Source organism: Petaurus breviceps, unplaced genomic scaffold, assembly GCF_028583685.1.
Source record: "Petaurus breviceps papuanus isolate PSGF00001 unplaced genomic scaffold, PetGlider_PUasm1.0 126, whole genome shotgun sequence".
In the NCBI taxonomy this organism is placed as follows: domain Eukaryota; kingdom Metazoa; phylum Chordata; class Mammalia; order Diprotodontia; family Petauridae; genus Petaurus; species Petaurus breviceps.
Window position 1 is genome coordinate 52,642,847 of NW_027185655.1, and position 17,426 is coordinate 52,660,272.

Genomic DNA, 17,426 nt, shown 5'->3' on the forward strand with positions numbered 1-17,426 from the left:
CTTTTCAGAAAAAAAAAATAATTGAAGGGGCAGGAGCTATCGAGACTGAAGTTCGTCAAAATGACAGGATCTTTGCCAAATCTATGAATTATATGTAGACATAGTCATAGATCAATTTGTTTTACATAATAAGTACCTGATAAATATTTGTTGAATAGTTTAAGAGTGACCAATCACTGTGTATTCCTTAATCATCTAATTCAGAGCACAAATGCACTGAAAATTGTGAATACATAAGAAATTATCTTTCTCTGTAGCAGCTAAATTATAAAACTACAGAAAATAGCTCAATTGGTATTTCATCTTTCTTTTCAGAAGGATCACTAGACCATAGGTTAAAAAAAGGGTACCTTTCATCTAATATAAGCTGGTCATTTTACAAATTAGGAAACTGCGGGCCAAGCTCATAAAGGTAAGAAGTAGCAGAACTGCAATTTGAACTGAGATTTTCTGTTTTCAGATCCTATGTTTTCTGTTTGCTAAACCTTATTCCCATTTAGTGGCTCATGACCTCCTTAGGGATTTGCAATGAATGGTCTGAGGCAGGGGTGGGGAGCTGGAGGCCTCAAGGCCACACGTGGCTGTTTATATCCTTGGGTGTGGCCTTTTGATTGAGTCCAAGTTTTACAGAACAAATCCGTTTATTAAGGGAATTTTTTCTGTGAAGTTTGAATTCAAAGAGCTGCACTTGGGGACCTACAGGGCCCCATGTGATCCTTGAGGCCTCAGATTCCCCACCTGGACCAAGGGGTTCACAATAAAAATTCTTTAACAGTGTTGTAAGCAGTAAATTATTATGAATAATATTATAAATAGTATATTAAATTGCCTGTGAATTTACAGCACATTTTGTTGTTGTTGGAAGGTGTTTGTGGAACAAAAAACATTTGGAACCCCATGCAGCCTTGAGAAGCTGCAGGAGCTATCAATTATCTAAGCAAACAAATGTTAACCTTCACCCCATTCCCTTTTCTGTTAAATGAATTCCACTGGGTTGAAACAATAGATGTTTAACATTTTGTGTTCCTATTAGTACAGAAGATACAGAGGTTAATATAATCTGTTTTGAGGAAGGGAGGACACCTGGAAAATCACAGACATTACATTGGAATATAAGCTCCTCGAGGGCAAAAACAGTCTTCTATTTCTATTTGAATTTCCAGCACTTAGCATGGTGCCAGGCATATAGTAAGCATTTAATAAATATTTATTGACTTGACTTTCAAAGTATCAATGGTCTTGGGGTGGCTAGGTGGCACAGTGAATAGAGCATCAGTCCTGGAATCAGGAGGACCTGAGTTCAAATCTTACATCAGACACTTAACACTTACTAGTCATGTGACCTTGGTCAAGTCACTTAACTCCAATTGCCCTACCTTCCCCCCTCTAAAAAGAAAAAAACAGCAAAGTATCAATGGCCTTTTCTCACTCCTAATTCTCCTCGACCTCTCTGCAGCCTTGATACTGTTGATCCCTCTCTCCCCCTCAGTACTCTCTTCTCTAGAATTTTGGAGACCCCTCTCTCCTGATTTTCTTCCTACCTCTCTGACCACTCCTTCTCTATCTCCTTTTCTGGATCCTCTTCCAGATCACACTTTCTAACTATAGGTGTCCCTGGGGGTTCAGTCCTGAACCCTCTTCTTTTCTCTGTCTACCTGACTTCACTTGGGAATCTCATCAACTCCCACTGATTTAATTACCATCTCTGTTTTGATGATTCTCAAATCTAACCTTTGAGGTGGCTGCTATCATTATTCCCATTTTATAGAAAAAGAAACAAGTTAAGAGGTTTAATGACTTGCCCAGAGTCACAAAGCTAATGTCTAAGGCAGGACTTGAACACAGATCTTCCTTACCTGTCCTACTCCATTGTCAAGATCTTTGCAAATATTTTATTTGGAGACCAAGTTCATATTTACTTTAGCCCTCTTAAATATGGCTGTCAGTGATGCCTAGAGGTAGTTAGGTGATGTAATGCATAGAACATTGGACCTTGCATCAGGAAGACCTGAGTGCAAATTTGATCTCAAAGATTTACTAGCTGGGTAACCCTGGGCATGTCAATTAACCTCTTTCTGACTCAGTTTCCTCAACCATAAAATGGGAGTAATAATAACACCTACATCCCAGGGTTGTTGTGAAGATTAAATAAGATATATTTGTAAAGTGCTCAACATAGTAGTAGGCTGGCACATAGTGGACTCTTAATAAATGCATGTTCCCTTCCCTTCCTATTCTATGGAAGCAGAGAGAGATTAATTGACCATTGGAAAAGCTAATGAAGGAAGGACTTAGCTACTGTTGCCAAAATAAACAGAGATAATTTGAAACAAAACTTGTAGTTAAGAGGCTGCTAAGGAGGATGTTTATTGAAAGGCTTAGAGAAGAGATGCTATTGTCTAGAATCATATTTTAAATTCTTATAAACAGACTTTCTTTATCCCTTCCCAAAGTTGGTTGGTTGCTGTCTTTTGTTCTTGAAGACCAAAGTAACATCACTATGTTGGGGTCAAAGTATAGTGTGTCTGACTGGCTGATCAGACCATATGAGCTGAAGAAGGCTCCACCACAGCTCAAACACAAATAGGTCATATGAACATTTGGAGGGAAGATGTCTCTAAGCTTTCCACATCTCCCATTTCTTTTGAGCTACTTTACTCATGGAATATAGCACCTTCTTTGATGCAGGCATGCTATGCTGGGCAGTCCTTTGCCAATACCTCTCATATCTGACAACAGATTCCAAAGTTCTTCAGACAGGCCTCTGAGAGTGCCCTTGTAAGGCTGACCATCATGTGAGCACTTGCCTTGTATAAGTTCTCCATAAAATAGTCTTTTAGGAAAGTGTACGTTAGGCGTTTGACAATGTGGTCAGCCTGTCAGATTTATGCTCTCTGCAATAGTTTAAATACTTGGCAGTTTAGCTTCAGAAAGGACCTCAGTGTCTGGCACCTTATCCTTCCAGGTGATCTTCAGAATCTTCCTAAGACAATTCAAATGGAAGAGATTCAGTTTCCTGGCGTGGCACTGGTAGACGGTTCAGGTTTCACAGGCGTATAAAAATGAGGTCAGCACAACAGTTCTGTGGACTTTTAACCTAGTAGACAGTCTAATACCTTTTCTCTCCAACGTACTTCCGAAACACTGAGCTAGCACTGGCAATGTGTCAACCTCATCATCTATGTATATATCGGTGGAAAATACGCTGCCAAAGTAAGTGAACTTATCCACAACATTCATTATTTCTCTATTTGTTATAACTTAGGGTTTCATGTATGGATGGTGTGGTGCTGAATGGTAGAGAACCTCTTTTTTTCTTTTTCTTTCTTTTTTTTTTTTTTTTGGAGGGAGGGAGGCAAGGCAAGGTAATTGGGGCAAAGTGATTTGCCCAGGGTCACACAGGTAGTAAGTGTCAAGTGTCTGAGGCCAAATTTGAATTCAGGTCCTTCCTGACTCCAGGGCCAGTGCTCTATTCACTGTATCACCCATCTACCCGGAGAACCTCTATTTTCTTGGTGTTGATTGTTAAGCCAAAATTAGCATAAGCATCAGAGAATCAATCCATACTTTGTTGCATCTCAGCCTCAGAGGCTGCATTGAGTGCACAATTATCTGTGAACAAAGAGTCATGTATCAACTCTCCTTCCACTTTAGTCTTGGCTTGCTGCATTTGGAGAAATCACAGGTGTTAACCCTGTGGATGAGCCCCACTCTGGGGAAACCACCTTCATGATCATGGAATCACCCCTGCCAAGTAAGTCCCAAAGAATAGAACAATGAAAAGAGTGCTAAATTGAGTCAAAGGATCTGGGTTTGAATCTTGGCCATGCAACTTGCTGCCTATGGGATCATAGGTAATTCATTTAATCTCATGGGCTGCAGTTTTCTCATCTGTAAGTAAAGGATGGTAGATTACATGGTCTCTCCGGTCCCTTCCAGCTCAAAAAGTATTATCCTATGCAGAAAGGATTCTAGAAAATTCATCTGTTCTTTGCTACCTATAATAATAATAACTAATATTTACATAGAACTTCGAAGTTTACAAAGCATTTATATGCATCATCTAATGCAAACCTTTCAACAAACTTACCAGGTTTAAACCCTATATTACAGATATTACTTCCATTTTTCAGATGAAGAAACTAAGGCTTGTTGGTTAAATAGTTAAAAGCCAGTGAAATTAAATGGATCACTTATGATCACATAGATAGAAAATTTTGGCAGTGCGACATGAACTCATGTCTTTTTCCTTCAAAACTCAATATGCTGTCCATTAAGTCCTACTCATTTTCAATTTGTAACACACTAATTAGTGTATGTGTATGTATACATATGTATGTATGCATAATATATACATACACATATATACATATACACTGTATATAATATATACATATATATTTATCATATATATATATTATATATAATATGCTGTTATATATAAGATATATTGTTTTATACATATATATGTAATAGTGACTTAGATTTGAAGGTTTTTTGGGGGGGTAGCTTTTTTTTGGAGAGGCAATTGGGGTTAAGTGATTTGCCCAAGGTCACACAGCCAGTAAATGTTCAGTGTCTGAGGCCAAATTTGAACTCAGGTTCTCCTGACTCCAGGGCAGGTGCTCTATTCACTGTGCAACCTAGCCACCCCTAGATTTGAAGTTTTAGAACCATTGGGACAGCTAGTTGGCACAGAGTACAGAGTGAAACCTGGAGTCAGAAAGCTCTGAGTTCAGATTCAGCCTCAGACCTTTATTACCTGTGTGACCCTAGCTAAGTCATTTAACCTTTTTGCCTCAACTTTCTTATCTGAAAAAAGGGAATAATAATAGCACCTACTTCTCAGGGATATTGTGAAGATCAAATGAAATAATTGTTAAGCACTTAGCACAATGCTTGGCACACAGTAGGTACTATATAAATGTTAGCTATTATTGTCATGAGGACACAAGCTCGCCCTTTCTCTTTCTTTCATTTGTCCCTTTCTCCTCCCATGCTTCTCTCTTTCCTTCTCTTCCATGCTACCTCTACACCTCCCTCAAGTTATGACTCAATTCTCCTCCCTCCACCCCAATCCTGGTTCACTTACCTTGGCCGTATACTTTACAAAGTACAGTGCCAAGTGATTCCCCTCAAGGGAAGCATGTCCTGATCATGTCAGCTGCCTACTCAATGAAATCCAGTGCCTTCTTATTTATTATCTCTAGGACTGATTATATAGTCTTTTGTTTGTCTTTTAATATCCTTCCCAACCTGGCATCCATCTATTTTTCCAGTCTTATTATATGTATATTATATTATATGTAATTCCCTTCTATGCTCTGTAATGCAACAAAAGTGTCCTCTCTGTTCCTCATATCTTGCACTACATTTCCAGTCCCTGTAACTTTGCACTGGTGTTATGGGAATGGGAATCTGAAGATCTTTCCTGCCCCTTGGCCCCTTTATAGGCTTAAGTGAATCTGAGAACCTTCCCTGATTTGAAAATATACTCTGCCCCCTAATAGACTAAATGTGGTCACATGGAGCCTGTGGAGGGAGGCTTGTTTTTCAGGAACACCCACACCTTGATACTTTGTGATTGGGCAGTGGGTCAAGAGGGTTGTGATATTCTCTGTCCCAGGAGAAGGCTATATATACCCTGATGTGAGGTTTTGCTTTGGGGCTCACTTTGAGAAGAGCTGTGTAATTTGACCAGATGAGACTCTGGGCAGCCATTGAGCCCCCTGGCTTTGAAAATCCATATGTTGGTGCTTCCCTCTCTGGTAACTAACTAGATATAGATGTTATAATCAGACAGTTGGAAGCCTGTCTGCTTATCTGTTTCTCTGTCTGTATTTTTTGTCTACTTGTAACCTCTGTATTCTCTGAAGTTCAGGGTGCTGACCTTTTTCTCCTGAACTAGGTAAATGACATATGTTAAATTGATTAAAGCAAGATTGTTAATCCATTTTGAGTTGCTTTCCTTTAGAAAATCAGATCTAGGAACCTGTGCTAGCAGCCATCTTAGGTATGCTAGGGTGCTCGCTGCTACAACTGGCAGTCCCCCTTGCCCAGCATGTATCTTCTCCTCATCATAGAATTCCTCTTCTCTTTTGAGATATGGCTTAAACACCACTTCCTTTTTGTTTTAACTTTTATTTAGCATTTTATTTTTTCCTCAGTTACATGCAAAAACAATTTTTGACATTTGTTTTTAAAACTTTGAGCCCCTCGGTGGCTAGGTGGTGCAGTGAGTAGAGTACTGGCCCTGGAGTCAGGAGGACCTGAGTTCAGTTCTGGCCTCAGACACTTAACACCCACAAAAAAAAAAAAAGCTAGCTGTGTAACCTTGGGCAAGTTACTTAACCCCAATTGCCCTCCAAAAGGCAAAAAAAAAAGTATATTCCAAATATTAAGAATAAATAATAAAATTTTTAAAAAGGGGGGAGGCAGCCAGGTAGCACAGTGAGTAAGAGCACTGGCCCCAGAGTTGGGATGACCTGGGATGGAATCCGGGCTCAGACACTTAGCACCCACCCAGAAACACCTGGCCGGGTAACCTTGAGCAAGTTACTTAACCCCAATTGCTTAAAAAAAAAAAAACTTTGAGCTCCAAATTCTCTCCCTTACTACCTTCCTACCACCTCCACTCCCTCATTGAGAAGACTAGCAATTAGATTTAGGTTATACAAGTGTAGTCATGCAAAACATTTCCATAATAATCATGTTAAACACCACTTTCTATAACAGGCCTTTCCTGTTTCCCCACTCTTCAAATATTACTACCCTCCCAACCTAACTATCTAGCTAACTTGCTACCTTGAATAATGGTCTGCTCTCTTGAGATTTTGTAAAGTTAAAGTTAAGAAGAGGAAAAAATAGGCGTGGAAATATAAGGACAAAGTCCTTTCAAGTCAAGAGTAGAAAAAGAAGACCACTCCAAAGCTAGAAATGACTTGAGACTTGAATAGCTCAACTGCATAGCAGAAGCTAACTAGACCATGAACTTGCCTCTAGGAAACAGCCTGTATTTATAATTTTGACCTGAATAGGATTCTGGGAAGTATGACTGCCTACATCTAGTTGTTGCTGCAATTGTTGTTCAGTCTTTTCAGTCCTGTCCAGCTCTTTGTGATCCCATTTGGGGCTTTCTTTGCAAAATCTAGACTGATCATGAAAAGCGACAGTACAGGGTCTGGCTAAAGGAACTTGCTTTGTACCAGTCAGGATGGCTGAACAGGAAGGGATTTACCTCTTACCATTCCTGACTTGAAATGAACATTTCAGAGCCTGGTACTAAGGAAAGTCAAACAGGAGAGATTTGGGTTAATCCATAACGGGCTGAAGGAGCACCATAGCCGAAGAAAGCATAGTGCTAAACCAGGGGCCAGAGGAAGTGAAAGATTGCTAATGCTCATCAAAGAGCAAACCCAGGGAATCTAAAAGATCATCTGGTTTATCAGAAGAGCCCAGCAAGTCAGCACTCTGGCCAGTCCAGCCTGAGAAACCACACGTTAACAGCAGGGCAACCGACCCAGCCCTATCTAGCAGCTTCCCAGTGGCCAAGCAACCCTTCTTGGTCCAAGCAACTGAGTCTGGTAGGTTCAGCAGCTGTAAGCTCAGTGCTTCACCCAGCATACTTGTTAAGAAGGAGCACACTGATGGGGACTCCTAAGCCATAGGTAAGGAGGATAGTCACCCACAACATTACTCCTAGAACCCTGAGAGCAGGAGCAGTACATCTTCTGGGGACACAGTATGCCAGTTCTGGTGCAGGATTGGGGCAAGTGAGCCCAAAGGAGGTATTAACTGTGTATTGTTTTATATTTATTCTGTATAGCATATACTTCTTATATAAGTACTTGTTGTCTCTGCTGTTATAATGTTAAGAGTAGGGATTATTTCAGTCTTTATTTTTGTACCCCTCAGTTCCTAAGACAGCACTTAATAGGCAATTGATTCTTACACAAGCAAAATCCTCTTCTTGTAATACAACTCCCAAGCCCCTGTCAAAATATACATAATTCTGCCTCCATGACTCCAGAGATTTCCTAATCAAGGAAATTCCACAGTATGTATTAATAGGAGATCTTGCTAAGAAAACTTATAAAATTTTAAAATAGCTGACTCTGGTCCACTAAATCCAGGCTGTGACAAGAATGCTAAACCAAGAAGGTGGAAAGAATTCCTTTATGAGCTTACAGTTGATTCTAAGTTGAATCTAAGGCCTCAGGCTCAGCTATTAATTATGTAAAAAGATTAGTGAGAGTGACTCACCCATTTGACATTGTTTATAGGGTTGGTAATGAGAAACAGATTGTTTAGTTTACAGGTGAATATTTTAACTTATCAGGACTCATTTTTTCTTCCCAAACTATGTAATTTTCAACTAATGGCCAAACTTCTGTAGATGAACCTCTTGGGACTTAACTGGGGGGCTCTTGGTGACAGACACTCAATCCATTACTGGGCTGGTACCCAGAAGCCTTTTCAGCTGGCTGGGACCTGAAAGAGCTTATGTTTAGCTCACATTTCCTTCAAGAACTCAGAGTTCTCCTAAACCATGATGAGGCATCAGAGGGAAACTCCAACCTTAACATCATTTTCAAATCTACAGGTATCTTCAATGTCTGGTAACTAAAATCTTCAAAAGGGCTTAATATCTATTAGTAATCATGATTAAATGTTCAATATTTCATTAACCAAGTGAGATAAACATCATATTCTTCAAACTTGATAAACTTTCAGTATGACCTCACAGGAAGGATCATAGTTGTCAATATTTAATTATGGGGTTTCTCCTAAACACTTAAGTGGAGTCTTCTAATTAAAAAATACTTACGTACATGGATAGCATTTCCATCAGTAAGTGCCATATCTAATTGCTTCTTCTTTGTTTGTTTTTTTTTTCCAGAAAGACAATACATTCCCTCTATATACCTTCCTGAAGTGAATAAAATATTTGATTTGCTATTAAATGGAATCACAGATTATAAGAGTTGGAAAGGAACTCAGCGGCTGTCAAGTATACACAAAAAGCATAGCAATAATTATGTAATAAGGTTAGTAAAGTGCAATCAAGAGTTTACAAGATGAAAAATTTTATTTGAATGCCAAAATAAATAAAAAGTTTTAAAAGTTATTTTCCCATCCATGTATATTAGAACTTATTTAATGAAGCTTTTAAAATACGGTGTTTATGTTTATTATATTTATATTATTCATTTTATTTCTTCATCTTATTTTCTTTTTGAAGGAAGATTGCTATTCTTAAAGGCTAGATCTATTTTAAATGTAACTAGGGTTATTGGAATATGTTGGAGTCAGCTCCAACCAGATTAGGAGATTTAGTGACAATTCAATTTTCAGTATGACCATTTACAACTCAGAAATTGGCACACAACAAATCAGGGTTTGATTTACTCTGTTTTGCTCATTAGACTTAAGAAAGTGGTAGAGAAAATCTTAATAATGCAGATTAAATTTTAAAATATCCACTATGTAGTACAATGGAAATGGTGCTGGATCTTGAGTTAGACACCTAAGTTTGAATCCCTTGAGCAAGTCATTCATCTTCTCTGAGACTCAGTTTCCTAATTTGTAAACTGAGGAAGTTGAACTAAATGACCTCTGGTCCAGCTCAAAATCTATAATCCTATGGTATACAATTCCCAGAGCTAGGTCCTAGCTAGATATGTACTGTATTAAGTTTTCTTTTAACACTAGTCAGAGATAAACATATTCAAACCCCCTAAGGATAAAATAACAAGAGAAAACTATATGGCATTTTATTCTAATTATTACAACAGAAATTCAATTTAAATTAAATTTTGGAAGACCTTTGGTAAATATAGATAGCTTATATTCTCTTTTTAAATTAAAAACAAATTTACTAAGTATTTATTTGGTCACTAGGCCCCTATTTTATCCTCATTATTATTTGAATAGAAGCAGTATGGCATAGGCAACAACCAATCAACCAGGTACCTAGATTTTTGTATGTCGTTTCCTCCATTAGAATGTAAGCTTCCTGAGAGCAGCCATGATTTTTATCCTTTTTTTTTGGCAGGGATGGGAGGGTGGGAGAGGCAATCTAAATTAAGTGACTTACCCAGGGTCACAGAGCTAGTAAGTGTAAAAAGACTAAGTGCTCCTGACTTCAGGGCCAGTACTCTATCCACTAGCTATCCCTGGTTTTTTTCTTTCTCTGTATCACTGTGCTTAGCCCAGGGCTTGGCACATAAGAAGAGCTTCATAGTGGCTTTCAGTCATTTTTTAGTCATGTCCAACTCTTTGTGACTTAGTTTGAGTTTTTCTTGGCAAAGATACTGGAGTGGTTTGCCATTTCCTTCTCCATTTTACAGATGAGGAAACTGAGGCAAACAGAGTTAAGTGACTTGCACACATCTAGAAAGTGTCTGAAGCCAAATTTGAACTCAGGAAGATGATTCTTCCTGATTTCAGGCCCAGCAATCTATCCACTGCAGCACCTAGATGCCCAAATAGTTGCTTACTGATTAATAAAGTATAAAGTTACGACATAAAGCAAATGTTAATCTAGTTCCCCCACTTTTTGTATTGTAAGCAGATTTCATGGTATTTTGGAAGTAAATATATATATATATATATATATATGTGTGTGTGTGTGTGTGTGTGTGTGTATATGTATGTATAGATATATATTCACATACATATAGTAATAGCAGTAATAACCATAAATGTGGAAGTACCAAGGCAATGAAAAAAGAATGCAACAGTGGATATTTCATTGAATTATTTTAGTTCTATTCTTCATTGAGTTCATTTGAGCCTAAATAATCGAGCCATTATGGATATAGCTTGTCTTCCTCTCAGACCATGCCACAGAAGTGTGGGAGAACCCTGACAAGTGTTTAAACTCCACCCTTACTGCATTTAAGCATTTGTGAGCCCTTTCACATTGCATCATTGATACTAGGCATTATGAGGCAGTGCGTTCTATTATTTTTAATCTTTTGAGTATTTGTCTTCCATAGGGAATAAGACATCATTTATTTCCATTTGGTGCTAGCGGTTAATTGAATCCTGTTCCACATTGCATATTTTGTGTAGTACCTGCTGTTCTTTTAGAAAAGCACACACTACTTATAGGTGGGCCTTGTAAATGCTTCCTGTGGGGTTGGAAGTTAGAAGAAAAATATACCTTTACTCCATTCTTAACAGGAATAGGGGTCACAAAATCATGGATTTAATAATAATGCCTATCAAGGATTTGTGTAGAAATAAGGGTTTAAAAAGTATTTTACAAATATTATCTCATTTGATCCTCATGACAACCCTGGAAAGTAGGTGTTATTATTATGCCCATTTTACAGATGAGATGAGGAAACTGATGCCAAGGGATTTGTCCAGGATCACTCAGTTAGTAAGTATCTGAGGCTAGGTTTGAACTCAGGGATTCCTGACTGCAGGTCCAGTACTCTCTCCACTGAGCTACCTAGCTGCTGAAAGGGACCAATCCCCTCATTTTACAGATGAGGGAGCTGAGGTACACAGAGGTTAAGTTACTTTTCCAGGATCGCATAGCTAGAACTATGGCAGGATTTGAACCCCAGTTTTGCTGCCTCCAAGTCTGCTACTCTCTCCACAATACCATGCTACCTCTCATTGTGTGAAGATCTTTGTATTGGCGCCCTCACTCATAGCAATTACCTACCTAATGTTCATATAATACAGTCATGTGTCATAGGAAGACCTTATGCTGAGAATGACAAATATTATCCAATGATCATCAACAATCAGCCTGACATATATGCTTGCTTAGCTCTCAGAAGCAAAAATATTATTTTGATATACGTGGATTCCCTTTTGGAAAACACTGAAATTTGGCCAGCTGTGAAACATATCTTGCGGTTTCAATTTCAGCTTTGAATGTCTTGCTTTAAGATGTGTACCATGAGACTAATAAACAAGTCCAAAAAAAAAGAGATTTAACAGTAAGAAATCCTGACATAAGACAAGGAAAATAAAACAACTCATTTTCTCCTGTTAAGCACAACACGCTTGTTCAGCAGCCAGCCTAACCAAAGTCATTACTATCCTTAAGATTAAGTGGGAAGTTATGTGATGATCCATAGGCTGAGCTCACTCTCCTACAGGTCCCTATGGAACTGCAAGGTCCCAGCAGAAAACACCATGAACTTCAGAAAATCTCCCAGGCAACCAAACAAACAAACAAAAAAAGGTCCAAGATAGCAATTGCTATAAATGAGAAAGATTTAAAATACCCTTGGATCTTTATGAGGTAAGCAGAAAGAGAGGAAAGAGGATTCTGGGGGAAAGGGAAATTTTCCTACTTAGAACTTTATATTATGTCCATAAAGCACCTTGCATCCCAGGGCTAGGATTGAGATTGTCATCTTCCTCCTTGTCTTCTCTATTCAGGTCTGGTTTGACTAGTCAATTCGTACTACAACAACATGGAGCCTCGTGAGTATTTCAGACCAGACTTGTGATTTCATTGTAATGGGGAACTCCCAGTAAGGAGGAGCCCTCTGCTAATGAAGATCAGCACCTGCCTTGAACCTTCTAGTCTGAGAGCCTGGGTCTATGAGAAGTTGTGACTCTTTTTGAATTTTATTCACATAACAAATAAATAATAGAGGCAAGACTTGAACCCATATGTTGGAGCCTCTGAGTTTGGCTTTCTGTACACTAGCTATGTTACCTCTTAAGGTTTTTGTGAAATATTTCCCCTCCACACTAAAATTTTATATAAAAAGTGAGGGTTGAAAATTATGGTAAAGAAAGAAAGGGAAATCAGGCACAGACAAAAAAAAAGAAATTATGAGCTCAAGTATCTTAGAAAAACATAGATAGACTTGCACAAAATAATGAAGAGTGAAATGAGCAGAACCAAGAGAATGTTGTATACAATAACAGTGAAATTGTTTTAAAAACAACTTTGAGTGAATAAATCATTTTGACTATTAAAAATACCCAAATTAACTACAAAGGACATATAAAGGAAGATGCTATCTGCCTCCAGAGAGAGAACTGATAAAGAATGTATAGAATACATGCATATAGAGAAGTATATATAGAATGATTTCAGTTTCCTTATCAGTAAAGTAAGGCCTTTGGATTAGATTGTTCCTTTTAGCTCTAACTCCAAGGTTCCAATCCAAACAATTGAGGACATAATACCGCTTTCCCTTTATATGAACTGGACTCCAAAGTAAATACACAAAGTAAAATATTATCAGTGGAAGGTTTGTGTGTTCACTCCTAACATTTTTATGGTATCTCTATGCAATATGCAATACATATATGTATACATATATATATACATATTTGTGTATAATAGTAACTATCTCTAGGGCAGGGACGGGGGGAAGAACAAAAAGAAGAAAACAGAAATTTACATAATAACTTTGTTATATATTTAAAAGGAATAACAAGTTTTACATAATAGATTTGCAGCTTCATGTGCAATCTTTTTTTATACAATCTTATGGAAATCCTCGTTTTATTCCACAAATTAAAAATAAAATGAAAAAATTTTACAAAAGAAATATTTTCCCTCTATCCCCCAAAATAGAGAACCAAGTTTTCTGTGTATGAAACACTGTAAATTTTACACTTCAAATACATGGGGCATCCTGGCTCTTTATCTGACTTGTCCTTTCTAGGCAAACTCCTTCAATGAAAATTTCTCTCATATCCCTTACCAAGGAGCATATGTTCCCATAGTATAAGATCGAGGATACAAAGCTGAAAGGGACTTTACAAGCCATCTAGTCTAACTGTCCCTTATTTTACATATAAGAAAACCAAGAACTAGAAAACCTATACATCAGTGCTCCCCCATTGACTAGATTGGAACCTCTCCCCCATTCTCTTCTAAGTTGGAAGCTCAGGTAGTCACTGAACATGATAGTTTTGTTTGTTTTGCTTTTTAATTTTGAAATTATGAAAATTGGCAATAGTTCAAAACTGGGTTCTTTTAATAATTCAGTGGATCCATGATCTCATCCAAGTAAGTACTCTTTCCAATAACCAGTGCAACTCGTACATGTTTTTGTCCAAATATTTTCCTCCAAATTTTCCATAAATGAATGAATATAAAAATAATTTAATAATGGAGATATACATAGAAAAGCCAGAAAGTCTCTGCTTTTATGTAGTGCCCCATATTAGAAGAACAACACATGTAGGAAGGACCAGTTGTTGCATGAATGGCATTGATTGGGGCTGCAGAAGACAGAGTCAGGATAGATGGCAAGGTTTTGAAGTGATTCTTTTTTTTTCTAAATGGGAGGGCACAGAGCTTAACCCCTCATTGTAAAAGAAGAAGCTGATGGGTTTCTTTACTATGACCCCAGTAAAAGCGTTCCTCCTGGAGGTGGGATTCATGGTGAAGCGAAAAAGTACATTTTAAAAGGTCAAATTGGCTCCTGAGAAAGAAGACTTCGATTCTAATGCCAGCTTTTACTATCTGTGTGACTTTGGAGATACTTAACCTCCCTGAGCCTCAGTTTTCCTCACCAGTAAAATAAAGGCTTTGAATTAGATTGTCCTTTCCAGCTCCATTGTTCCAGTCCAATGGTCTAGAACACCACACTGCTTTCCCTTTACATGAACTTGGCTCCAAAATAAATACACAATTGCAAGGTTTGTGTGTTCACTCCTAACATTGTTTGTGGTATCTCTTTGCAAGAATGTACATGTGCCTTAAGAACCTCCAAAACTGATTTTCAAGTCTGTTTTTATAATGATAATAAGTAGGCAGGTAAGTAATGCAGTAGACAGAGTACTGGATTTGTAGTCAAGAAGAACCGAGTTCAAATATGACCTCATATATTTACTAACTGTGTGATCCTGGGCAAGTCACTCAACCTTAGTCTGTCTCAGTTTCCTCAACTTTAAATGAGGATAATAATAATACTACTTCTTGCCAGGGTTTTTGTGAAGTTCAAATGAGATCATATTTATAAAACCATTTAACTGTTTCTTATTACCATTAGTTAAAATAGCTATACAGCTAGAGGCAAAAATCAGGGAGAATCTTAAGGTATGTATTTATGGGTTTTATTTTTCTATTGTTCAAGGAGTACGATGGTACAAAAGTCATCAGATTTTTGGACCATTTCAGTGTCTTTACAAATGCAGAACACCCTTTTCTGTAAAGAGAACTGATGACTGTGTTAAACACACAGTAGCATTCTCCACTAAAATCTGACCCCAATGCATTATTATCATGATCAATGCTAACATTTATTTATACATAACTTTTAAGTTTGCAAAGCCCCTTACAAAAGTGGAGGTTGTCATGGGTACTCAAATACTGTACCAGTGGAATTTAAGACATGGCAAGTCCCACCTAGATGGAATGAATATAGGGATCATGGAGGATTGCAGGTTTCTCATCTGAAAAATAATGTTTTTAAAGGAGGAAGAGCTCATCACCAAAAGGTTGGCTCTTAGATGATAATTTTTTTAAATAATAACTCATGAAAACCACCCATTAAATCAAATTGATTTTGTTATGGTTTAGTTTGGGGATTTTTTTGGGGGGGAGGGGGTGATAGGGAGGAATCTCAATTTATCTTATCAGTAAAAGGAAAACCTATACTAAAAAATCATAGGTTTAAAAAGTATTTAAAGTTAAAGATGCATCTTCCTGACTTCTCTATTTCTGTTAACAACACCACTCTCTCCTCTCCTTCAAGGCTTGAAATATTAGAGTCTTCATTGACTACTCTTTCTCTATGGCTTTCTTCCCCCATCTTGACAAACAATCATTATGTTGTATTAATTTTACCTCTGTGATAGCTCTCCTTTTTATTCCCAGTGACAACACCTTGATTACCTTTCATCTGGATTATTGTAATATTTTCTTAACTGGTCTTCTGGACTCCAGTATCTCTGTTGTTCAGTCATTTCAGTCCTGTCTGACTCTTCATGACCCTATTTGGGGTTTTCGTGGCAAAGCCACTGGAGTGGTTTGCCATTTCCTTCTCCAACTCATTTTACAGATGAGGAAACTGAGGTAAATAGGGTGACATGACTCACCCAGGGTCACACAGCTCAGAAGTGTTTGTGGCCATATTTGAATTCAGGAAGATAAGTCTTCCAGATTTTAGACTGGGCACTCTATTCCCTTAGACCACCTGACTGACCCATAGAATATCTACCCAGCAATCATAAGAGGATTACAGATTTACACTTGCAAGAGACCTTAGGCAACATCAAGTCCTTTGTTTTACAGGTAAGAGAAATGAATCACAAAGGTTAAGTGACTCTCCCAGGTTCACACAGCTAGTAAGTGTCACAAGTATGACATGAGCCAATCCTGACTTCAAGCCCAGTGTCCTATCCCTCTAGAGTGACCTTTTTCATGAAATTCATCCAAATACTTAAGCTCAATTCACTGTCCTACAGCACAGCTCTGGTTTTGTCACATTCTTCAGAAAAACTTTCAATGATTCCTCCTTACCTAATAAAATGAGATCACTATAAATAAATGTAAAAACAATATTTATGAAGTGCTTTGCAAACCTTAAAGCCTGTACAATGCCCAGCTTTTATTACTAAAGAAAGTTCAACCTTCCCTTTCCTTGAATTCAAAGTCTTTCATGCTTGGTCCTCACTTCCTTTTCTAGTTTATCTCCCATTCCTCCTCTTTACTCAGACCATATACCAGCCCAACCGGATCATATGCTATTCCCCAAGCTCACCCTGTGCTTTTCTCCTATGCTCCCCATGCCCTGTCTAGGTCACCTACTCTAGGCTTATAGTCTTTCTTTCACCTAGGATTCAGATCAGTTCAGAAGCAGCACCCTTTAAGTGGGAGGCACACCACCAAAATCTCTTTTAATGCCATGTCATAGTTGAAGCTGAAGTATGTGTAAGGCCCTGGGCACATGAAGATGAAGTAGAAAATAGTTCCTGACCTCAAGGAGCTTACCTTCTAGTAGAACACATGTTCAGATTAAAACCTCAATGACATTCCCCCCCCCCCAAAAAAAAAGGGAAAGAACCTATTTGCACAAAAATGTTTATAGCAGCTATTTTCATAGTGGTGGCTAAGAATTGGAAATCATAGGGATGCTCATTCATTGGGGAATGGCTAAACAAGCTGTAGTATATGATTGTGATGGAATATTATTGTGCTATAAGAAATGACAAGCAAGGGGTGACCAGGTGGCTCAGTAAGAGCACCGGCCCCAGTGTCAGGATGACCTGGGGATTGAATTCAGACTCAGATACTTAGCACCATACCCAGAAATAACTGGCCGTGTAACCTTGAGCAAGTTACTTAACCCCGATTGCTTTGAAAGAAAGAAAGAAAGAAAGAAAGAAAGAAAGAAAGAAAGAAAGAAAGGAAGGAAGGAAGGAAGGAAGGAAGGAAGGAAGAAAGAAAGAAAGAAAGAAAGAAAGAAAGAAAGAAAGAAAGAAAG

The 17,426-nt window shown here is 38.0% G+C and overlaps 1 protein-coding gene and 1 long non-coding RNA gene across 2 annotated transcripts in view; one reads left to right on the forward strand and one right to left on the reverse strand.

Moving 5' to 3' along the window:
* The window catches only part of FAM149A (family with sequence similarity 149 member A), an 85,711-nt gene that overhangs the window by 63,767 nt on the left and 4,518 nt on the right, over positions 1-17,426 (reverse strand). The window lies entirely within an intron of this gene.
* On the forward strand, positions 6,795-12,986 carry LOC138167073 (uncharacterized). The gene is made up of 3 exons (XR_011169802.1): positions 6,795-7,787; positions 8,900-9,047; positions 12,409-12,986. It is a non-coding gene; the product is annotated as an uncharacterized lncRNA (long non-coding RNA).